The 25,602-nt window shown below is 41.1% G+C and overlaps 1 long non-coding RNA gene across 1 annotated transcript; it reads left to right on the forward strand.

The window, feature by feature from the left end:
• The first annotated feature begins 1,352 nt into the window (after positions 1–1,352).
• On the forward strand, positions 1,353–23,757 carry LOC143676210 (uncharacterized). Its single transcript, XR_013171912.1, has 3 exons — positions 1,353–1,412; positions 23,376–23,520; positions 23,616–23,757. It is a non-coding gene; the product is annotated as an uncharacterized LOC143676210 (long non-coding RNA).
• Positions 23,758–25,602: the final 1,845 nt, after the last annotated feature.

The following is a 25,602-nucleotide window of genomic DNA, read 5'->3' on the forward strand; positions in this document are numbered from 1 at the left end:
GGTGTGAACTTTGATTGGATGAAAAGGTGACTCCACCCATTCTGAGTGAGTCTTGATTAGTTTACTGAAGTCCTTTAAAAGAGGGAACATTTTGGAGATTGCTCAGAGCAGACAGAGCCTATAGAAATGACGGAGCTGACAGAAACTTCACAGCAGAGCTGATACAGATGCAGGCACATGGAGAACAGAGACATGTATGCCTGAAGATGCTTGGAGCCCAGCAAACATTGTCATGAGATGTTAGGTAAGCCAGAATCTGGACAGAGCCAAGGGAAGCCAAGAGATAAAAGCCAGCCCTGGAGGAGTAAAATGAGGAACCCCCACAGGAATAGAGGCTGAAAGCAATGGAGCCCAGGAGCAAGGGACCAGCAGATGTCAGCCACGTGACTTCCCAGCTGACAAAGGTGTTCTTGATCCATTGGCCTTTCTTGAATGAAGTAATCTCTTGTTGGTGCCTTAATTTGGAAACTTTCACTTCCTTAGAACTGTACACTTGTAACTTAGTAAATTCTCCTTATCAAAAGCCACTCCATGCTCTTTGAGACCAAAGGAAGAAGAAGGTTTTATTATGTCCAGAACCTAAATTTTCTGTAGCACATAATCTAACTCAACCTATCTGGGTAGATCATTTAAACAATCCAGACACAGGGAACCCAGAAAAAGAATGAGGGCCTTTAATCTTGTATAGTTTAATATAATGCCTGGATATATTCCAGAGTATATTAAGCATTTAATAAAAAAGTATTGGCAAAGTCTGTTGAGGGATGGGAGAAAAATTATGGATCTACTAATCTTTACCACCAGGAAACCCCAGTTATTGCACCAAACATTTGGGACACCCAAGTCAATAGGTCATGCCCTCGATCTTGAGGCTTGCTCTTGTGAAGCTTATGTATATAGCAGAGAAGCTTAGCCTACCTATAAGTATGCCTTAGTTACTTCTGGAAGATCTCTTTTGTTGCTCAGATTTGGCCTCTCTCTCCCTAAGTCCAAAACTGCAAATGAAACCATTGTCGTCCCCTCTACGTGGGACATGACATCCAGGGATGGGAGCATGGGAGATGACTCCCAGGGATGAGCTTGGCCCTGGCACCGAGATATCAACAATGCCATCCTGACCAAAGGGGGGAAAAAAGTGTAACAAATAAGTAGCAGTGACTGAGAGAGTTCAAGCAAAGTCGAGAGGCTATACTGGAGGTTATTCTTTTGTAAGCTTCCATTACACATTGCTACCTATCATAACTTGTCAAACCCTAACCAAAACCATTCCTACCCCATCCCCAGAACTTGGAGTGCACTGTTCTGAGTCTTCTACCTACAGAACACCTATGGCATTATAAGTTTCTACAAACATTCCACGTACTAGGGTAACTCTTCAAAATCTACAACCTCCAGATGGGTCTCTGGACCAGGTAAGTCCTGAAATGCAGAGGGTCCAGCCTTTCCAGAACAACAACTAGTTCCATCCCCCATCCCATATTATTGACAGCCTCTTTCAACATGAAAACGTTCGAATGGGCATAGCCCAAATACCTCTAAAGAGTGGGAGAAAGATCAAAGGTGATGGTGGAATTATACAGAGAAAGTTGGGTTTAACAAACAAGTATGATTGCTGAGTCATTATACTGATATTTCTTTTAGCCTCCAGTACCATAGAGCAGCTAGAAACAAAAACCTAAAATTGTGGAATTGTAAGCCACACCAAACACTGAAATCTGTTCTATAACTGCTTATTAAAATGTACTTGAAAATTTACTGTTTTTTTCTGTATATATACTTTACCATAAAAAAAAAGTTTAAAAAAAAAAGGCATTTCAGTTCTGGTATGTCACATTCCAGCTGCTTACAAACTAATCATCCCTTTTGATAATCCATTAAACTCACACTAAAGAGTGATGTGAGATATAAACTCACCAAATAAAGAGGTTGTGAGGGGTCCTTCAGCGTGTATGAGATTTCAAACTTCCCTTGGTGATGGGTGGGTATGGAAGTATGTCGTGGGAGAAACAGGGCTGTAGAGTCCCAAAGGGGGCTCTGGTGGAGGATCATGACATGGGCTCAGGGTGGCAGGCTGGAGGTGGGTTGGAAGTGGGGCTGAAAGCAGGATTGGTCGGAGGCCCACTGGGGACAGCTACTCTAATCACTTCCTCTCCTGCTTCCCCACTTTTGCATAAAGCAGGCCAGGCAAGCCACAGGTGTTTGTCCCCAGAGAATAAATGGGTCAATGTCTCTAAAAAAATTTAGGAACTATGGAAGAGAGTCAAATCTCCTAGTGTAGGAAGGGGCCCCTTTCAAGAAAACCCTCCCTTTTTTGGGATTTGGGGGCGTGTAGCAGTCAGGCAGCTCAACTTCTACATATACCAAAGCAAAGACCTAGTAATCCACAAACACAGCTCTCCCAGCCCACCTTCTAACTCAGCAGAGAAACTGATTTCAGGAAATAGAATGGATTAAGGCAATAAAAGAGGAAATCTTTAACCATCTTTTAGAATAACCAGACTGCTTTTTCATTTCAAAAACTGTTAGATAACTAACTATATGAACCCATGCCATGTATGGAAACCAGACATGGAGAAAAAGGCCAAGTTGACAAATAGAAAAAGCTAACTTCAATGAAAGAAAAAAAAAGAAGACAGAAGAGAACTTAAAGAGAACAAATGAAGCAGAACTCTAATATACACAGATATTTTAAAATAATAAAATAAAAGTAGTATGCTATTTAAAAGGAAAACCAAAGAATAAAAAATGGAGCATAAGAATTAACAATATAATATTGAAGTAAAAATTCAATTAAACGGCTAAAAATTAAAACTAAAGAATTCTCTTAGGTGGAAGCAACCCAAGCATCCATCAACAGATAAATGGATAAAAAAAATGTGGTATATATACACAATGGGATATCATTCAGCCATAAAAAGTAATGAAGTTCTAATATATATGACAATATGCATGAACTTTAAAGACATTGTTAAGTTAAATAAGCCAGACACAAAGGGACAGATACTGTGGATTCCACTTATATGAAATACATAGGCTATGCAAATTCATGGACACAGAAAATAGATTTCATACTTCCAGGGGCAGGAGGGGAGTGGGAAACGGGGAGTTATTTCTTAATGAGAATAGAGCTTTGTTGTTTTATTTTTCTGTCTGGAGTGACGGGAAGTTTTGGTAATGCATAGTGGTGACAGTAGCACAACATTGTGAATTTAATTAGCACCATTGGTTTGTATAGTTGAAAATGTTTAAAATGTGAAATTTTGAATTGCGTATGTTACAATAAAAATTTATTAAAAGAAAATCCTCCTAGATTAAGTGCAAAAAAAAAAAAAAACAGAAAAAAAGATAAGGTGTAACTAATGTGAATTTCTCAAACAGAGAAGAGAGATAATATGGAAGGGAGAAAATTACATCTAGATATATATGAAGAAGAAAAAAGGAAAATAGAGGAAGAAAAATATTTCAGAGCTAAAGAAAAAAAAACTTCAGAATGAGATGGCTGTATTTTAGAAATACGTATTTCAGAACAAGATTTTTAAAAAGCTTTCAATGATAGGAGAGGAGAGGGAGATTTTTTTAATGAAATATAAAATTCAAACTGACTTCAGAGCTCACTTTTAATTCTGAATAGTAGAAGACTCAGAACAGTGCACTCCAAGTTCTGGGGATGGGTAGGATTGGGGTGATTTTGAACCTTAACTCTTATGTTGGTTAAAGTAGCATTTGATTGTGAGAGAACAATAAAGACATCTTTGCAATCAAAAATTCAAAAAATTTACTTCCTTGACAAAGAAAACTGTAGAGAATGAAATGATGAAACCAAGGGGAAAGTGAAGGAAAAGGAGAGCAGGAAAGGACAGTGGGTGCACCCTGAAGGGCATATGGGGCAGTTCAGGGCTTCTGGGGCAGATGATACCTAGGACAATGACAGACATTTAGGTTAGTACTTGAGGGTGGTGGGCTTCAGGAGGTTCTGCTGTAGAAAAAATAAAGAAGGTTCTACCTAGACTAGACCAGGTGATTGGGGGGCTGGATACACCTAAAACAGGGTAGGAGTTCATACATTGTTTCTACAAGGAAAAAGCAAATTGGCTAAAAATCAGGAGAAACAAACAAAAAATTGTACAATTAAGCCATTGTCCCATGCGATACTAACTAAAGATGTCATCAGTGTGGGCCACTGATAGAATAAAGAAATGATATTCATTTCGACAGAAAACTGGGGACATCTCCTTCTGGGAAATTCAGAGGGAAAGATATTGAACCAAGAAGAAGGCATAGTCATATAGCTTGGCTTGCAATGGAAACAGCTACCTACTTTAAAGCGCAGTAGTCACTATTTATTGGTGACAGTGTTTAGAATCACCCTATGGAATAAAACATAAGATAGATGGGGTCATGATTTTGAACCTCAACACTGGAAAAGTGTGGTCCCGGGTGGTAGAGGTGGGAAGGAAGGGAAGTGTGGCGCATAGAGGAGAGGGGCAGACGGAAGGGGAAGACACTGATAATTTTGTTTTACACAGAGGGAATTGGGATGGAGATGGCATTTGAGAAACAAGGCTTGCTCTAAGCAAGTTGATTAAAGGTACAAGGCCATGAACAAGAGAAGAGTCACCATATAATAAAAGGATCCCACATCTGGAGAAAGCAAGGGGGGGAAATTTTGCTCACATACCAGCATTCTTTGAACCTTGCATTAGTTGGGATCCTGGGAGGAAAAGGAGACCCACTTTCAAGGGATAAAAGTGAAGCAATGTTGAGAAGAGGCTCATTTCAGTAATGCTGATGGGTTAATGGTTGTGTCCAGGAAGGCACATTCTGCTTGGGAGCAGAGATTTTAGAGGCAGGCAAGGGTGGGATCTTGTGTGAGGGATCTTCAGCTGTTGTTTACTATATAGAAGGAGACACTGAGGGTGCAAAGCAGGAGGGAGCAGAGGGGGTGTGTGGGAAATCACTCCCTTCTCTCTCCTGTGCCACTGGACCTTTTGAGCCAACCCAGCTGGAAACAGAAGGCAAGGAAACTTTGTCCATGAAAGCCTTACAGATTCCAGCTCCTCCCTCTATGAGCAGGGATTAAAGAGGGCTCTAGGGTGGGGTTAAATGAAAGTAACCAGCCTGAGAAGTCAATAGACATTGCCAGGGGTTGGCAAGTCAAAAACTGTGATAATAGATATTATTAGAAAAGTGAAGTAACCAAATAGAGACCTCTGTCAGAAATAGAGAAAAGAGCTTTGGGGAGGAGACCTGTAGCTGTGAGAGATGGTTGCTTTTGAATCAAAAGCCCTCTGTATCTCATTTGCATTCTTTTTTTTTTTAATTTTTGAAGAAAATTCTAAATCACAGGGAAAGCATAAAAACACAAAAATCAGCTGGTTGAGAAAATGGGCTTTATTTAGCAGGATCAAGTTTAGCAACAATTAATTTAAGCAATTTTTTTTAAGCAAGGCTTCAAAAAAAAAGTATATCGGCAGGTCACGGTGGTTAGCAGGCAGAGTTCTTGCCTGCCATACAGAAACCCAGGTTCGATTCCGGTGTCTGCCCATACAAATAAATAAATAAATAATAAATAAATAAATAAATAAATAAATGTACATCAAACTATCATGGGGTATACGTTAGCGGTTTCCCAGTCTCCACTCTGCTTAGGGATGTTTTAAGGGGTGTGTTCTGGGAGTGGGGATGGCAAGCCCTGATCTCCTGGAAGGATGGCTGCCATCACCACCCTACTCCCCTCCAGCTCAGTCACGTTTAGGTGGAAGTGATAACCACTTTCCAAACACCATTACCTTAATCCCTTGCAATATTGCTGGAGTTGCCACAAGCTCCAGTTTCCAACTTTTTACCCACAGCATGATCTTCTAAAGGAAGTTATCCATTCTTTCTGATCTCCCAAACTTTCATGGGCATCAGAACTATGGATTACAAGCAATTTCCTGATACTTATATCTTTTAATTAATGCTAACTTTGTGTTTTTGCTCAAAATTGGCTTTCTCAAGGATAGTGCTTTGTTCAGCCTCCAACGGGGACCTTTGCTGTTGTTTGCGTTGTTTTGTCACTAAATATCACTGGGACAATAGGGGTCAAGTGCCTTCTTCTCCCATTACCACACTTTTACTCATTTTCTTGCAAAAGTCCAGATTCTTAAAACTGTAAGATTGTGTGATGCTTACCATCTGTTGCAACCAATGATGAACTTCCAGTCATTTCTTTGTTTCTGAGAATATTACTGCATATTTTCATGATATTTTCTATATTATTCTTTCTTATAATTTGGTGACTTCTTTTAATCCAGGGAATTTACTTATAGTTGGTTTCTTAGACTATTGCTTAGTCCTTGGACTCACCAACAACAACTTTTTGAAGTCTCCAATCCATTAATCCTACACTTTTTCTTTGTCACACATAACCCTGCCACTGTTCTTACTTATCAGATGAGATATGGGAATCAACATTAAAATCTCTCCTTGCCGTTAGCAACTTGTCTTCTCTTCTTGTGATGTATCATCTTAATTTTACCTGCCTGCAATTTTTTAGCAGTTCAGTGTGTGCTGATTGGTTATGCTCAGTTTGATTTCCTCTCTAGGATGCTATTGCAACATCTTTTCTTCTTTAATTGGCACACTCTTAAATGATAAAGCTCTTCATTCATGTTAAATGATGATCCCACATTTATTACTCTCAAAATAGAATCATTTAATTGACCATGTAATTCCATCACAAATTATGAGGTCTGTGGGAATGGAAGCAAGCCTGCTTTGTATCAGCTATTTAGGTGCTTGGATGTATTTTTTTTACTTTCTTAAGGATTTTGCCATTCCTGGGAGGTTTGGAATAATATACAAATCTCAGATCTTGCACTCAAATTTCATATACCTTCAGCCACTAATTCATTTCTCTGTTTTCCTTATGGCAAACTTTCTACCCATTTAATATCCATTCTTTTTTTTAGCTGTGATTTTTTCCTGTAAATTGTGAGAATTATATACATAAAAAAAATGCAAAAAACTAAAGTTGTGCATTTTAATGAATTATCACAGATTAAGAGATCATGGTGTAAGACAGATATGAAATTAGTACATGTCAGCATCTCATAAGCTTTTGTCTTCCTCAATTAGTACTTCCTTTCCCCCATAAAAACCAATGCTTTTATCAAATTGGTTTTTTTGTTTTTCTTTTAAGTTGGCACTAAGCAAAAATATGGTTTTATTTGAATTTTTAACATTAATAATGGAATCATCAGTTATAGTCATTGGAACTGATGTTTTTTTTCACTAAATTCATCTGTGGTGTTAATGCATTTTGTTGTCTTTAGTGTGGTTTTTTCATTAGTTGCTTTTTGTATTCTCAATATATGAAAAATTACATTAATTTGATTATTTATCATAATGGCATTTGGATCATTTCGTGTGGGACAATTAAAAATAATTTGCTCTGATAATATTTGTGATGCAGTTGGTCCAGGTGATAAATCTTTCTTGAATATTATAATGTAGGAGTGGAGTGGTGGGTTAAAGGGACTGCATAACTTGAGTGATATTTAGTGTTTTCAAAGTATGAATTTCCATTGCAAGTAGAATGTAGTTCCCAATATGCTGCATCTGTCATCCTTGTTTTTGAGTCTTTACATTTAATTATTCTGTTTGGTGTGTAGGAATATCTCTTGTGGTTTAACTGGATTTATTGCTGGACCAATGGGTAAACACCAAGAAATGGGAAGGACTTGTGGGTAACTAGATAGTAGTGAACTTAGTTTGAATCTATCTTTGGCATGAATTCTTGACAGATGGATAGCTGCTTTATTTCTTCGATTCTCAGTTTTTATGTAGAATATGGGAGTCGCAATTTTATTAACAGAGTGTGGTAAGGATTAAAAATATTTAGTAGGTACTACTAAATTTGTGATTCTGTTTCTTATCACTCTTTGCTAGTGGGTGGTAAAAGACACCAAGCAGAGAAAGCAGGATGAGCTCGGAACGGTGCTGAGTGGGTCTGGGATAGTTGTATTATTATCCAATCAATATTTTTTCACTTTTCAGCATGAGTGGTAGAAACACTTTCTTTTGGATATTGAGCTTGGCATGAGATTTGCTTTGGGCAAAGGAATGTGAGTGGAATGACCTTGACAATCTAGCAGGGCTGGAATGTGCCTACATGGTGTGGTTGGGCCCCTGCCTCGGTCTTCTGGCCCATGAAAAAATCATGCTGGGTATTCACTGTTTTCTTCAGCCGGGGCTAAATTCTTGGAAGCTTCAGTAGTTCTTTGGGCATTGTGATGCCTTGGGGGCGAGTTGTTTAGTGGGTGTATGAGTGCAGAAATCAGGATTCATGTGTTGGCAAGAATAAAAAATAACATGAAATAGATTTGTTTTCAGTATAATCATTGATGGTGGACAGATACTTGATGTTCAGCATGAAGCTGTTAGTGTTTGTTTCAGAAAAATAGACAATAGGTACAAAGGTCTTTTTGCTCTGAGAGAGAGAAAGAAACAGTTTAAGGGTAATAGCCCTTTTATTAGAGTTTTCTTTGTCGGTGAATCTTGAAGGGTAAAAATACATCCACAAATGGGAATGTTACGGGATGATGAAACAAGTAGACTAGAATGGAAATATTTGCAGAACAATAAACTAAGATATCTAGAGGCTTTCACATGTATAATATGGGAAAGGGTAATTATTAGATAGGAAGTATTGCTTACCTGCTCCCATTCACTCACTGTGTATTATTCATCTATTTGCCTCCATAGACACATCATTTATTCAACTAGGCACTCATGATTGCTTTTGAGTTAGATCGTGTAGGCATGGAAGGTACAGAAATGAATTGAGTTGAGTTGCATCAAGAGTGCAGTTTAAGGGGTGGAGTTGCACTCTTCAAGGAAATTCCACATGGTGCTGTAGATGTTGCCTAGATGTGGTCAGGGGCTCCTTGTATGGGTTGTGGGTAAAACACTACACATGATGTTAGAGCTTAGTGGTGGAGAACAGGTTTTGTTCTTATTCTGTAAACAAGTGGTTGGTGAGTGGAGGACATAGAGGTGGTGATGTGGAAGTAGAGAATCTTCCCATGGTTATCAAATTTAGGAGCTTCACTAGCTCAGTCTCATGCTTTCCCCATTGGTTCCATGTCAATGACCATTGGGTATACTTTGTTCTTTATCACCCTTCTGGCTTGAACATGTGGTCTACTGTTCAGCCATTCTTTTTAAAAAGTTTGCTTCTGCTACTAGTGTTTAAGGCAAGACAAGCACTGTTTACCATTCCAGCTTTAGCTCAATCCTCAAATGCCATTAGAATGCATACAACCATTGCTTCTTTGTTCATTGTGAGAATTCTGAGTCAATGGTGTGAAATACTGATGGCAGTGTATGGCAAAAAGTGGATTTCAACAAATGTGGATATTTTATTAGTTCATATCTTTTACACTTTTAGGATCATTTCTGAAAGACCATCTTAAATTCACAGAATCACAGGGTAGGTAAATTTGAAAATCAGAAAGATAGATGTCAATTAGCAATTTTCTCTCACTTATCATGAACAAAATATTAAAAAATCTATTTGAAGTTATGGGACCTAGTAAGTCAGGGAGGACTTAAAAGACTAAGGTTCATAAAAAGGAGAAGCAAAGGATGTGGATTAGTGTGGGTACCAGTTTTTTTTCCAGATATGTTTGTGATAATAAGTGGGGCTAGGAAACCTGAGAAGAGTTTAAAACAGACATTAACAAAATTTTTTTTTAAATTGTGATAAGAAATTATTACCAAAAAGCAACAAATTTCAAAGCACACTGTCACAATCAGTTGATAGATTTCAGAGGGCAGCGTTTGGTATGTGTTACAGTTCCACACTTTAGGTTTTTCCTTTAGTTGCTCCAAGACATTGGAGACTAAAGAAATATAACGATTTCAGCAGTCATATTCATTCATTATATCGTATCTTCTTTGCTATAACTTTACCTTCTCTTTTGATCTTTCTCCAGTCTGTAGTGGATTTGGGCTATGCTCATTCTAGTTCCATTATTGTTGGAAGGGCTGTCGATATGGGATAGGTGGATAGCGCTAGCTGTTGTTCCGGAGGGTCGTCTGTTGGGATTCCTTCTTTTCTGATTTGGATTTTTTTTTTTTATTTCTTTTTCTTGCCTGATTGCTCTAGCTAGTAATTTCTAGTAATGTTGTGCAATGTGGTGACCTAGGGAATCCTTGTCCCATTTGATTGTTGTGGGCACACTGAAAGAGAGACCACACAATTCAGAACTGCAAGCCAATCGGGAGTCTTTATTAGCCAGCGGTGGCTGCCTCGAAACCCCCAAGAAGGAAGATTCAGAGAGCAGCCCAGAGGTTTTCAGGCGTGTTGTAAAGGCTAAAATCGTGTTGTGGTTTTGCAGTTGTAGCAAGCAAGTGTGATCATAGAAGCAGAAGAGTGCCATTAGCTGTTGCCAAAACAATCCCGTTCCCTGTTCTCAGTTCCTACATTGGTCATTGTTTAACACTAGGGGCATTCGCCAGATCTTTGGGGGACTTTCCTGCTTGGGTGAGTGATTTCTTGGCCTCACATTCCACTGGTTTTATGAGAGAATAATCATTGTTTCTTCATTTTGATTGTAATCTGTTGATATGGGATCAAGGACTAATATTTAACAAGTTTGTGTTTTTTTTGCAGTATGTGGTTAGACATTGATTAACAGGGTCCAAACATTAAGCCTAATAATACGAAAATTAGGGGCCCTGTACCGTGGACAAGAGGGGTAGCTGGGGACAGGAAAATAGTTTTTCATACCAGTTGGTTTCAGTTTTTCGGCGTTTTGCTTTCGTTAACCTGTAGGGACTAGGGATAGACTACTTTTAATTATTCGAATGATTGGATAGAAGCAGCAGGTTTCTCGGGGCATGCATAACGCCTTGTTTCAGAAATAAAGGTCTAAGTCTGCAGTTTTGAAGGATGACTTGGCCAGTGAGTTTAGGGAGTTTTCAAACGATTGACAGAGTTTAATTCACTAAAGTCCTGATAAATGTTTGCTAAGGGTTTTAAATTTTGGTCCCGGTTATAAGGGCTGAAGTTCCGACTGCAGTTGATCCTGTGATGCCAGTTCGACAAGGAGGGGCACTAGATTGGGGTCACTTGGCCCGGTAAGTGATTTCTAAAGTTTTACCTCCTTCCCAGAATAATAATATACTCGGGGGATAATGTGAACCAAAATACAAAATTCCTCCTTGACTGCCATTATTGGGGAAGTTATACAGGGGGTAATACTGGATTTGCAGACAAGCCAAGTACCATCAGGGGCTACAAGGAGGCGGCCTCATCCACTGGGGTTGAAGTTAAAATGTTTTAGTGACATGATGAGACCGCAGGAGTCACTATAGGGGAATTTGGCTAGATTAAAATTCTCAGAATAAATACAGGTCCCTGCCTTGGAGATTCTAGGGTGAGTTTCGGTTCTGTTCCCACCTGCACAGGTGTTGGCCTGTGCCTCTTGAACTGAGAGGTTTCTGATATGGGTATCCATGAGGCTAGGGAGATATTAATCCTATTCTTATGTAAAAAGGGGGTTCAGGGTTTAAGCAAAGCAACAGTCTTCAGTAATAAGTGGGTTGGTTTGATTCATGAACTGGAAAACTGAATTTAACATGTCGAGCAGGGGTTTTTTAGGGAGGGAGAGGAATTTATTTGGGAGTTTGGGGTAGCATGGCTTTTGAGCTAAGCCTACCAGAGGTGGGACCCTGAGTCTGGGGGGGCCGTGCTGTTTTTATGCTGGGGTTGAGAGTCGATTAGGTCCTATGGAATTGTTGCTTTATGGGAAAGGAACCTTTGAATTGTGAAAATGGTGCCTAGGTTGTAACTCGAAACATATAATCTCAATCCCAAGTTTTTCACCCACCCAGGTTTGGCTACTCCAGGAAGGGATAATAATAATCATTGGGTTACAGGTGCCTTAGGTGCAATGTTGGGGGTATGGGCTGGTGCCCTTTTTAAGGTTATGAACAGGTCTCGGTTAGTCCATTCTGCGATTGTTTTGCAACCCCAGTTGGCACAATAATATTGGCCTTTCCCTTGGCAGTTTAAATTTCCCTCTGCAGGACAGGCATAGTATTTGGTCATAGCCTTTTTCTTCGTAGGGGGTAGCACACCCATATCTGATCATGTTACCAAAAACTCCCCTTCCCAGGTGTCTAAACAGTTGGCAGAGATCAAAGTGGAGGGTTGGTTGGGAGGGAGTGGTGGTTGTAGCCACCAGTACTCCATCCACCGTTTTAGTGAGTTCCCAGGGATAATTTATAACCTGGTGTGGGTTTTCTCCTGCAACCTGCACCAGGGATATTAAGAGGACCCAGAGGGATTTCTGGAAATCTTATCTTTAGTGGATCCTCGGTTCGCTGGATGGTCCATTTTCAGGGATCTGGTCCGAGGCAGCCTTTTTTATCTGGGTGTGATGAATTCAGTGCCATTTTCCCTCAACTTTCACTGCCATTGGAGTTGAAAGGATCACTGGCAAGGGTCCTGTCCACCAGGCCTCCAAGGTGGCTGGCTGGAGTTTCTTTAGCCAGACTAGGTCTCTGGGCTGAACCTGAAATAGATCTTTTTTAGGGGCAGGATCTGTTGGTCCCGGATGGGCTGCTTTCACCAGTTTCCAAGTTTGCTGGGTGGTAGATTGCAGGGTCTGTAATGATTTTAGAAGAGAATGGTTATTTAATTCAGCTATTTTTTCTTCCCCCAATTTAGGGATTAGTGGAGGTGGTCGTCCAAACATGATTTCATATGGGGTAACTCCCTTAACATAGGGAGTACATCTAGTTTTTAGGAGGACAAATGGAAGGAGACTCACCCAGTTTTCACCAGTCTTGAGCTTTAGTTTATTTAAAGTTTCCTTTATTGTTCTATTCATTCTTTCAACTTGCCCTGAACTCTGTGGCCTATAAATACAATGTAATTTCCATTTGATATTTAATATTTTTGCTAACAATTGGGTAACTTGGGCGATGAACGCCGGCCCATTATCGGACCCCATTGCAGTCAGGAGGCCAAATTGGGGGACAATTTCAGAAACTAGTTTTTTTACTACTATTTGTGCTGTCTCGGTTCTGGTAGGAAATGCCTCAGTCCATCTGGAGAAGGTGTCAATGAAGACTAACAGGTATTTGTATCCATATGGACCAGGTAATATTTCCGTGAAGTCTATTTCTCACTGTTCTCCCAGGGCTTGTCCCCTCAGCCTGGTTCCTTGGGGCATTTCTCTCCCTCGGCTGGAATTTACCTGGGCGCAGATGTGGCATCTGGAAGATACCTGCCAGGCTTTGTTGTTGCAATCAGGGAATGTAGTAATCTCTCTGTAAGAGTTCAGTTAGTTTTGTACTGCCCAGGAGTGTACTTTGGTGAACCTGGGTAACCAAATTGTGCCCCAGGTGCTCTGGCACTAGGATTCTCCCATCCAGGAGAATTTTCCAACCATCCAGAGCTGTTCTAGTGCTCAGAGTTTCTCCCAGTCTAATTTCTTACCCAGTATATTTTGGAGGGCTTAGCAGCACTCACCCTGGTAAAACAGGAAGTATCTGCAGCATCCCCCGTGGTTTTGGGCAATCTCTTTTGCCGTTTTATCAGCCAGGGCATTTCCTCTGGCAATTTGAGTTTTGGCAGTCTGATGTCCTTTGCAATGTATAACGACTGCCCTTTTTGGTAACCAGCTAGACTCTAGCAAGACAAGTATTTCTGATATGTTCTTAATTTCCTTTCCTCCTGATGTCAAAAGTTCCTGCTCCTGATATAGTGCCTCATGGACACGTGCAGTGGTGAAGGCATATCTGCTCTCTGTGTAGATGTTAACAATCTTCCCTTTTCCCCACCTTAGAGCCTGGTTCAGAGTTATCAGCTCAGCCTTCTGGGCTGAAGTCCCACGTCCTAGGGCCTGGGCCCAGATGACCTGGTCCACAGTTACCACCACCCCCGCATACCTGATTCCCTCTGAGACGTAACTGCTCCCATCTGTATGTAATTTTTTGTCAGGATTTGGCCAGGTGTTGTTGGTGAGGTCAGCCATCAGGTTCATGAAAGATTCCAAGATCTCATGACAGTCATGGATGGGCTTGGACGGGTCATTATCTGGAAGCAAGGTGGCGGGGTTAAGAGCTGCCGTTTTTATCCAAGCGGATTCTTGGGGGAGCCAGTAGAAATACCTGATACTGGGTTATCCGGGCATTTGAGAGCCATCTCTCGGGAGGGCTCCTTAGTAACGTTTCTACTGAATGTGGGGCCACTATGTGTAAGTCCTGTCCCAGAGTCAATTTGGATGCCTCTGTTATTAAAATGGCAGTGAAGACAATGGCTTGGAGGCAGCTTGGCCACCCAGCTGCTACATAGTCTAGTCTTTTAGACAGGTAGGCAATTGGCCTTTTCCATGATCCTAGCATTTGGGTGAGGACTCCTTTTGCTATTCCTCGGGTTTCAGCCACATGTAGTTGAAAAGGTTTGGACAAGTCAGGCAAGGGTAAGGCAGTGGTGCTCACAAGCGCCTGTTTCAGCATTTTAAAAGGTTTTTGTTTAGCCTCAGTCAAAGTTAGAGCTTCCTCCTTTCCCCCTGTGCTACTGTACAGGGGTTTTGCTATTTCTGCAAACCCGGGAATCCAGAGCCAGCAATATCCAACTGTTACTAAAAACTCCCATACCTGCCTTTTTGTTTTTGGTTGGGGTATTTTTAGGATAGCTTCAATCCTATTAGAAGACAGAGCTCTTTCTCCCCCTTCTAATTCATACCCTAGGTATGTTGTTAAACTGGTCCAGAGTTGGGCCTTTTTAGCTGAGACCTGATAGCCCAACTGGGCTAGTTCCTGCAACAAATTTTTGGTTGCCTTTTTACAGTTTGCAGATTATTAGCTGCCAGTAAGAGGTCATCCACCTATTGTAGAAGGGTTATCTCTGGATGCTCTTGTCTAAAACAAGCCAGATCCTGGCTTAAGGCCTCATAGAACAAGGTGGGAGAATTTTTGAAACCTTGTGGCAATCGAGTCCAGGTTAGTTGTCCAGAGAACCACCTCTCTGGGTCAGTCCATTCAAAAGCAAAGATGGATTGACTTACCATGGCCAGGGGAAGTGAAAAGAAGGCATCCTTTAAGTCCAGAACAGTGTAGACCTGCTGGTTGGGAGGAAACAGGCTCAAGAGCATATATGGGTTAGGCACAGTGGGGTGAATGGCTTCAATTGTTTTGTTTACCTCTCACAGTTCTTGCACTGGCTGGAAATCATCGGTCCTGGGTTTTTGGACCAGGAGAAGGGGGGTGTTCCAGGCCGAATGGCAGGGGACTAGGATACCTGCCTCCAGGGGCCTTTTGAGATGGACTGCAATGCCTCTTTTAGCCTTTAAGCTTATTGGGAATTGTCGGGCTCTGGACTCTGATTGGGGTGGTGGTGCTAGTCAGCTGGACAACATTGGGGGGCTGGTGGGCAGCTAATCCTGGTAGGTTAGTTTCTGCCCATACACCTGGTATTTTTTCTTTAAATTCTTGCAAATATGGGCCTGGGGCTGGCAGCACCACCTCTGCAGTAAGCAAATACTCTTCTGATAAGGGGCGAGTGAGGAGGATTGCTGAGGGGTTGGTATTGAAGGAGAGCTCAGCTGAATCATTTTTGAAAGAGATGGTGGCTTGTAATTTCTGGAGATGGTCTCTCTCCAAAAGGGGGTATGGACACTCTGGCATTACAAGAAACGAGTGGGTGACAGTTCCTTCCCTGAGGTTAGTGATCCTAGTCTTAGTCCATGGGTAAGACTTTGTCTTTCCCTTTGCTCCCTGTATGGGGATTTTTCCCTTAGATATGGGCCCGTCGGCTTGCTGGAGGATGGAGAAGGTTGCCCCAGTATCCACAAGAAATTTTATAGGCTTGCCTCTGATTTCTAATGTGATCTTGGGCTCCCGGGGGCTCAACGGAATGGAGCCCCGGCCCTGTCAATCCACCTGTTCAACCAGAACAGAGGCCGGTTTCAGTCCTTTAAGTCCTCTTTTAGGGCATTCATTTTTTCAATGTCCGTTCTCTTTGCAGTAGGCGCATTGGTTTGCACCTAAGCCCAACTTTTTTCCTTGGTTTCCCTTTCTTTTTTCAATGGTTTCCTGTCTACCTTTTTGTTTTTCCTGTTCAGCCATTGTGGATACTAAAGTTTTGGCTATTTTTTTTTTTGGACTGCATAGGTCCCGGGGTCATCTCTGTTATTGAAAGTCTTTTGGGCAATCTCTATCAGTTTGGACAGCACTTTACCCTCAAATCCTTCTAATTTCTGTAATTTTTTTCTTATATCTGGAGCCAACTGGGTGACAAATGCTATCTCTACAGCTCGCCTATTTTCGGGTGCCTCTGGCTCTATAGGGGTATGCAAGCGATATGCCTCAAGAAGGTGCTCAAGGAAAGCAGCCAGAGATTTGTCTGGCTTTTGTATGGTTTCGCTTACCAGAGATAAGTTGGTCGGCTTCTTGGCCACCACTCGTATTCCCTGGAGCAGAGTCTGGCTAATACCGATCGAGAGCCTCCTTACCTCTATCAGTGTTGGGGTCCCATCCAGGATGGGTGGAGGTGAACACAGCCTGTAAGTGGGTTGATTCAGTAGTAGGTTGTCCATCAGGCCCCCAAATTAACTTCCTCACTTCTCTCCTGACTCTATTTCATTCCTCGGAGGTGAAGAGGGCCTGGAGGAGCTGTTGGCAGTCATCCCAGGTGGGCTGGTGGGTAAAAAAGACAGTCTCCAAGAGGGAGATGAACCCTTGGGGCTTTTCAGAGAAAGAGGGATTCTGGTTTTTAGATCGCTAGAGGAAAAGGGGACATAGACCATGAAAGGTGGGTGGTCGTCCCCCAGGGCAGGGCCAACCTGCCTCAAGGGTAAAATTGGGGATCTGGAAGAATCTGGTGATTGTGAACCAGAAGAAGGGTGGTAAGCAGAGTCTCTTCTGGTATGGGGGGGACTGAAGGTCACCTCCTAGCTATTAGAGGGGCTGGTTGCCGCCTCTTGGCCATTTCTCCCCTCTGGCCTTAGAGGAGGCAGAGGGGCTGTTGGATATGGGGGAGGGTCCATCAAGAGCAGATCCTCTGGTGGTCCTGTCAATACTGGGATCCCATTAGTTTTTTCTTTTTGAGAGGTTTTTATTAAGAGGGCTGTTTTGACTCTGGAGAGGGGGGTCTTTCTTTTGGGGACTCCAGGCAAGACCATGACCACTTGGGTTTTTCTGTTAAAATTTCAATCCAAATTAGTATATAGGGGATTTGGTCAGGGTGGCCTGGATCACCAAAAATTGTCCTTTGGACTTTATAAGCTATAGATAGGTCTATGGTTTCCTCAGGAGGCCACCAGAACCAAAAGTTGGCCTCTCCTGTGAACAGAATTTTTCCAAGTCAAAGGCACTGACGGGCTCCATAGTCTCTGGCCTTCTGCTGAAATTCCTGGAAATGTTTCAAAAAGCACTGAAGGGGAGTACAGACAGATGAACTTGACTGACCCATGGCAATTATGACAAGAATGACACAGAGTGTGATGAGACCAACAATTGAGAGGAGGAACAAAACAAACCAAGATAAACAACACATTATCTGATTGATTCCTAACCAGAATCCCAGGCAACGTCTTGCTCCGGGACTATACCTTGGAAGTAACGCTGCGTCCAGCTTTCCAGAGGTCCCCACTGGATAGAATAGCAGACCTGTACTCACCAGTGTGTTCCCAGAAACAGATGACTCCACCAGATTTTGTATAATTTCGGAGGGTCCTGTAGATCCAGCCCAGATCCTGGTCCTTGCCTGGGGCAGAGGAACATCTCTCCTAGGCCTTCCCCTAGGCCAGACCTCAGTTCTGGGGGCAGCCCCCAGGACCTGTGGTCACCAGATGTCCCATTAGGGATGATCTCGCTGGGGCCTCCAAATGTTGTAGAGCGCACCGAAAGAGAGACCACACAATTCAGAATTGCAAGCCAATTGGGAGTCTTTATTAGCCGGCTGATAACTGCCTCAGAAACCTTCAAGAAGGAAGATTCAGAGAGCAGCCCCCAGAGGTTTTCAAGACGTGCTTATAAAGGCTAAAATCACGTTGTGGTTTTGCAGCTGCTAGCAAGCAAGTGTGATCATAGAAGCAGAAGAGTGCTGTTAGCTGCTGCCAAAACACATCCCGTTCCCTCAGTTCCCTAACATTGGTTATTGTTTAACTCTTGGGGACATTCTGCCCCAATGTTGTGGGGACTTTCCCTCCTTGGGCCTGGTTGTTTGCTCCTGGCCCTCCACACTGATCTTATGGGAAAGGATTTCAGTCTCTCACCATTGAGTACAATGCTGGCTATGGATTTTTCATATATGCCCTTTACCATATTGAGAAAGCTTCCTTTGATTCCAACCTTCTGAAGTGTTTTTATCAAAAAAAAAGATGTTTAATTTTATTGAATGCTTTTTCAGGATCAGTCAAGATGATCATGTGAGTTTTTCCTTTCAATTTGTTAATATTCTTTCATTAGTTCTTCCAGATAAGCAGTCAAGCCCTTGATTTTTGCAGTTTCTCCTTTTTTAATATAGCCATTTAGGGTAATAATTTTCCCTCTCAGCACAGCCTTTGCCACATCTATAAAGTTCTGATATGTCATATTCTCATTTTCATTCATCTCCAGATTGTTACCAATTTCTCTAGCAATTTCTTTCTCGAGCCACTGGTTGTTTAAGAATGCATTATTTAATCTCCATACATTTGTTAAGGTTCTAGTTCTTTGATCGCTATTGATTTCCCACTTCATTCCATTGTGATCAGAGAAAGTATTTTGAATAATTTCAATCTTGTAAAATTTATAAAGATCTGTTTTGTGGCTCAGCATATGATCTATCCTGGAGAACATTCCATGAGCACTAGAGAAGAATGCATATTCTTGTGTTTTGGGGTGTAATGATCTAGAGAAGTCTGTTAGGTCTAATTCATTTATCAGATTATTAAAGTTCTCTATTTCCTTGTTGATCCTCTGTCTGGTTGTTCTATCTATAGAGTAGACTACTATATTGAAGCCTCCCACAATTATTGTTGAAACATCTATCACTCCTCTCATGTGCTTTGGAGCTCCTTCATTGGGAACGTAAACATTTATGGTTGTTATCTCCTCTTGGTAAATTTTCCCTTTCATTAATATGCAGTGTCCTTCTTGGCCTCTTATGATTTCTTTACATTTAAAGTCTATTTTGTCTGATATTTGTATAGCTACTCCTGCTTTCTTATGGTTACAGCTTGCATGGAACATCTTTTTCCATCTTTTCACTTTCAATCTATTTATATCATTGGGTCTAACATGAGTGTCTTGTAAGCAGCATATAGATGGATCTTATTTCTTAATCTGTTCTGCCAATCTGTATCTTTTGATTCATAAGTTTAGTTCATTAACATTAAAAGTTATTACTTTAAAAATTCTTTTGGATTTTATTTGTCAGATCTCTATATTTTTTCCTCTCTTTCTCTTTTCATCTTTTAAGTTAGCCTTACTGATACTTTCAATTCTGTGTCCTCCTTCAGAGCTCCCTCTCCTGTCTTTCTTTTTCAGCTGACAGAACTCGCCTTAGTATTTCTTGTAGGGCCAGTCTCTTGTAGACAAATTCTCTCAGGCTTTGTCTGTCTGTAAAAATATTAATATCTCCCTCCCTTTTGAAAGACAATGTGGCTGGGTACAGAATTCTCACCCAGAAGTCTTTCTTTTTTAACATATTAAGTATATCATACCACTGCCTTCTCACTTCCAAGGTACCTGTTGAGTAGTCCGAACTTAGTCTTATGTGGTTTCCCTTGTATATAGTAGATCTCTTTTCTCTTGCCATCTTTAGGATTTTCCACTTCTCTTTAACATTTGACAGACTGATTAGTCTTGGAGTAAGCTTATTTGGGTTTATTCTCTTGGGTATTCATTGGGCTTCTTTGATTTGCATATTCATGTCCTTTATAAGGGTTGGGATGTTTTCCTCCTTTATCTCCTCACTTAATCTTCCTGCCCTTTGAGTCTTCTTCTTCTAGGGTACTGATGATTCTTACGTTTGTGCACTTCATGTTGTACAGAATTTCTCTGAGATCCAATTCAATTTGTCCATCTTTTTTGCTATTTGTTATTTTATGCATTCAGATTCAGTTGTCCTTTCCTCTAGGTCACTTATTCTTTCTTCTACCTCTTCAAATCTGCTGTTGTGTGTCTCTAGTATATTTTTTATTTGACACGCAGTATCTTTCAGTCTGTGATATCTGTTTTTTTCTATTTATTCTTTCAAATTCTTCGATATGATCTTCTAGGGTCACCTTGATCTCCTTTATGTCATTAGCCAAATTGTTGAATTTATTTAGCAGAGTTTTATGGACATCTTTGATTAGTTGTTCCAAAGTCTGTGTCTCCTCTGGTGTTTTAATTTGGTTATTAGATTGAGCTCTATCTGCCTGCATCTTCGTATGTTTTGTGATTTTTGTTGCCTTCTAGGCATTTAGATAGGTTACTTTGGATGTTGATAGGGTTACTTTGGATGTTGATTTCCCTCAGTAGTCTAAGGTTTTATATTTGCAGGAAGGGTGTGGGGCAGGATGTGAGGTGGGGGTGCTACACTGGTGATTGGTAGCATGGGATATGGGGTACAGGGGTATGAGGGGGAAGCTCTGGGTCATAGGGGCAGGGTATGGTTCAGGTAGCCCTCGAAGCACACGGACAGATTGAGGCATGGGAGACACAAAGGCAGAGTGTAGCAAGAGGCAAATCGGGGGAGTTGTGCAGGTGACAGGGTGCAGGAGGTGTACACTGGGGGGGGGATAGCAAAAGGATCGGGTATGAGGTTTGGGGCATGGATGTTGGGGTACAGGGGGACAGGGCATGGGTATGCAGATCATGATAGGGCACGGTGCAGGTCTGGGGGTGAGGCACACATGCATAGGTTGCTGGGTGGGTGTGGTGCAGGGGTGTGCGCCTGTGTGGGGTGGGGGAGACTGTGGGGCATGGATGCACACCTGAGTACCTTTGGGGGAGGTGCATGTGTGCAGGGTGTTTGGGGGGCCCAGGCAGCAGTGCTCATGGTGGGGGAGGCAGGATGCAGTGGTTGAGGGGGTAGGGTGCAGGGATGGGTAGGACAGGGATGTGCTGCCTTAAATGACCTAACAGATAATAGTTTGCTCAAAATAATAATAGCAACAATATTTTGATGATTATTATAAGGAAGGAGAAATTGGGAATACCCTGTTACAATGGAGTGTTATTCAGCAATAAAGCACAGCATAAGCCAGGAGGAAAAACATGGAGGAAGCTTAAATTCACATTGGTAAGTAAAAGATGCCAGGTTGGTTTGAACTGTAGGATATTCTGGGAAGGTTAAAATCAAAATACTATATGAAAGTGAGTGGCTGCCAGGGGTAAGGAGGACAGAGGAAGAGTTGCATAGTTGGAGCACAAGGCATATTTTAGTGCAGTGAAGTTGTTCGCTGTGAAGTATGAGGCTGTAATAGTGGAGCCATGTCATTATCCACAGAACCGTACAACTCAAAGAATGAACCCTACTGTATATATGGAAATTAGTTATTAATAATGTATCAATATTGATTCATAAATTATAACAGATACTAATTCAAGGTGCTAATAATAGAAGAAACTGTTTGTAGGTAGGGAGGGGTTATATGAAAACACTGCTTTCTGCACACTTTTTATGTAAACATAAAACATCTAAAACAAAAAAGTATGTTACAATACCTAAAAAATGGCTATTAATTTTCCCAAACTGACAAAAGGCATGAAGTCACAGTTTAAAGAAGTAAGAAGTATGATAAACCTTAAGCAAAACAAATGCAAAAAAAAAAAAGACCTGAAACAACTTATGTCTAGACACATCTTAAGAACACTGATAACAACAGACAAGGACAATCCTATGGAAGTTAGAGCAAAAATACATATTACCTTCAAAAGATCAGCAATTATAGAGACAACTGAGTTTTAAGCAGAATAACACAGTGCTGAGAGAAAATAACCACCAACTTCAATTTCTATGCATAAAGTCTTAGCTTTCAGGCTGCTATGACAAGCACCAGCGAATGGGTTGGCTTATGGTTTTGTAGGCTAGAAGGCTGGCTTCCCCCCAGCTTGACAGCATTCTGGCTGCCTGTCAATCATTGAGTTCTTTGGCTTTCTCATCACATGGTGATGTCTTCTTTCCCTGCCAGGTTCCGTTGATTCCAGCTTCTGTCTCCTCCCTGTGTCTTGTGTTTTTTCTTCATAAGGCCTCCAGTAATAGGATTGACTCACCCTGATTCAGGTAGCCACACCTTAACAAAAATTAACAGCTTCAAAAGGTCTCGACTTCAATGCTTCATACCCACTGAAATGAGATTAAGATTAAGAATACATTTTTTGGTTTTGTTTTGTTTTCTGAGGTACATAACTCAATTGTCCACACTGATTTGAATATCTTTCAAAGATTAAAGTGAAATAAGCATATTTTTGACAATAAAAATCTGGTGAAACTACCAATAGAACTGCACTAAAGGAAATAATGAATTAAGCTCTTTTAGAAAAAAGTAAAAATTACCCCAGAAAAAAGCATGGAGAGTGAAGGAAAGGATAGTATGAATAATCTAAATGTTTTACTCTTATATTTACTATATAAGACAATCATAACGATACCTGCCATGCTGTAGACCCGGCTTCAGTTCCTGGTGCCTGACCATGCAAAAAAAAAAAAACCTATGAATTTTTAATTTATTGAGTGAACCGTTCATTACCAGGGATAAAAAGAGAGATAAGAAGTGAAAGTGAAATCTATAAAAAGGAAAAAAATCTCCCTCCCATCCCATCCCATCCCTTCTTCTCCCATCTGTCATCCTCCAATCAAGTAATCATTTTTTAAAGTTTCTAGTAAAAACTTTATTCAAATGCAAGTGAATATACATTTCCCTATTTCTTCCACAAAGTGAGCCTAATTTTGACACAGGCTTGTAATTCTTTACATTGGAAAAACAATTATGAAATGGACAAAAGTGAAATTTTGGATGGTGGAGAAATGGAAGCAAGTTTAAAAATGAATGGTAAGAGGGGAGGCAGGTGATTTCTGAGAAGTTCAAAAGGGTAGTGGATAGAAGATGTGTTAGGTCATATTGATCCATATTCATTTGCCCTCCTCAACTCTGTCCACCATGATGGCTCCCAAGGTCCAGATTGCACAGTAGGACACCCCCGCATAGGCTGCAGGTAACTGCTTCTTTTTTTTTTTTTGAGGCTTTTAGAAGTAATTGAATGACCCAATCTGTTTTCCTTAATGGCATCTACATAATTTACCTAATTTGAGGAAAATATTTTATTAAAGAAGGCATGCCTTGAATAGATTTATCTAGACAACGATTTGAAGTAATCAAGCTTTGTCTTTTGAATCATAGGACTGATGACATAATCAACTGCACGAAAAGAGAGTCCCCTATCAAAATGGTGCTTTTCCTAGAGAGAAAGAAACTCTGAACTCCACAGTGTGATGAAAACAATCTCATTTAGAGTTGGTTCCTTGCTTTTCCAGTCTGGGTTTTGGTGAGTGAGGGGGAAAATTTTAACCAGGTAGGAGTGTAACTGGTTCTTGAGTGGACACCACACCAAAGCTTTCCCAACTGGAATTCTTTTTTCAGGAGATGCTGCCTTGGAACAAGACAGAATCAGCAATGTGACTGAACTGGAAATATGGAAATTGGGAAACTACAGACCACACAGTTCACCAGGCAGCGTGAGTAGCAAGGGGAACAAGGGGAGCCTGTATTCCGAAATAGAGACTGGAGCAATTACAAAGATACCGAAGCATGGGTGGGGTGGGGGTGGGGCGGTGGAGGAGGAGAGGAGCAGGAGCAGGGATGAATGAATACCGGCACCACTGCAGTTATCATGCCATCGGGAGCCAACCTGAGGACAACGTCAACACACCAAGAATGGAAGACAGAAAGACAGAAAAAAGTGGACTCCTTGTAGATGTCTCTGAGATGGTGAATTAATCCTGGATTTTGTGTTTTCAGAGAACTACCTGTTATAAACTACTATGTTTCTTTATTCAATAAGCTATTTTAGTTGGGTTTTCTGTTACTTAGAGCCTACAGCTCTATAACTGATACTAATTAGAAAGAGTAAGTTTCTTTCTCTATAACCAATTTACTGAATGAAAGCATTTTTCTTTCAGACACTGGTAGGGAAATTTTCTCCACCCTGAAAAACCAGAGTTATCCCTAAAGTGAAGCAAGTCAGGAGGTCCCATGGAACATTTGAGTTTAAACCCTGACATCTTGATCCCTAGTTGGGCATTTTTGCATTTCTGACATCTTCAGTGAAATTCTATACCTCCCTCAGGGTCTCAGCCAGGTTCCTTCTTCTTGTGGTTCTCCTGTAAGACTCCAGGTGACTATACAAGGTTCTTATGAAATCACTGTCAGTATTGAAGGAGGCAGGGTAACCTCTGTTAATAAAGTTTGAATAGCATTTTCGAATGGTTCACACATAAGTCTTCTGCTTTTAAAGCTGAATACCCTCAGAATGCTTTGGGCTGAAAGTAACATAATACCCAAATAATGGTGTTTAAATCGTACAGATGTTTATTTTTTATTTAACAAGAAGTCTAGAGGCATATGGAATAAGCAGATCAGCAACGTTATTGAAATCCCAGCCCTTTTTTTTTTTCATTTTTGTTTTGCCTTTCTTTGTATAATTGCTTTTTGTTTTCATGCTTATTGCCTTGTGGCAAGGCAAGTACTGCAATTCCAATCAACTCCTCTATCATGTCTCCTAAGAGGTCCAAAAGATGGGTGAGTGGTTCTGGGTTGGTCAATGGCCTCTTTGCTCTGCCTTTCTCAGATGTTGGCCTTTGACTCTAAACTTTCTTCCTCATGTTGAAAGATGGGTGCAGCAGCTTGAAGCATCTCAGGTCATATATCCATCAGTGTTTGAAGGCCAGAAAAGAGAAGTTTTCTTCCCTGATTCCCCTTTCAGAATTTAGAACACTTTGAAGCTTTGCATAGTTCCAGTTGGCCAAAAGTTCTTAACCAATCACAGAAAAAAGGAATGGAGTTACAAGGTGTGTTAGATTGCCAGCTGCTGGAATGTGATATACTAGGATTGGAACAGCTTTTTAAAAGGGGAATTTATTAAGTTGCAAGTTTACAGTTCTAAGGAAGTGAAAGTGTCCAAATTAAGGCACCAACAAGAAGTTATCTTCACTCAAGAAAGGCCAATGGGCCAGGGACACCTCTGTTAACTGGGTATCACCTCTGATGGCTGGCATCAGCTCGTCCCTTGCTCTTGGGCTCCATTGCTTTCAGCCTCTGTTCCTGTGGGGGTTCCTCACTTTACTTCTCTGGGGCTGGCTTTCACCTCTTGGCTTTCCTTGGCTTTTTCCAGGTTCTGGCTTGCTTAACATCTCATGGCAATGTCTGCTGGGCTCCAAGCATCTCCAGACATCTGTGATTCTGTTCTCCAAGAGTGAACATCTGTGTCAGCTCTGCTCTGAATTTATGTCGGCTCTGAGGCTTCTGTTGTTTCCGGCTCTCTCCAAAATGTTTTCTCTTTTAAAGAACTCCAGTAAACTAATTAAGACCCACATGGAATGGGTGGAGGCACATCTCTGTCTAATCAAAG

Source organism: Tamandua tetradactyla, chromosome 3 (assembly GCF_023851605.1).
Source record: "Tamandua tetradactyla isolate mTamTet1 chromosome 3, mTamTet1.pri, whole genome shotgun sequence".
Classification (NCBI taxonomy): Eukaryota; Metazoa; Chordata; class Mammalia; order Pilosa; family Myrmecophagidae; genus Tamandua; species Tamandua tetradactyla.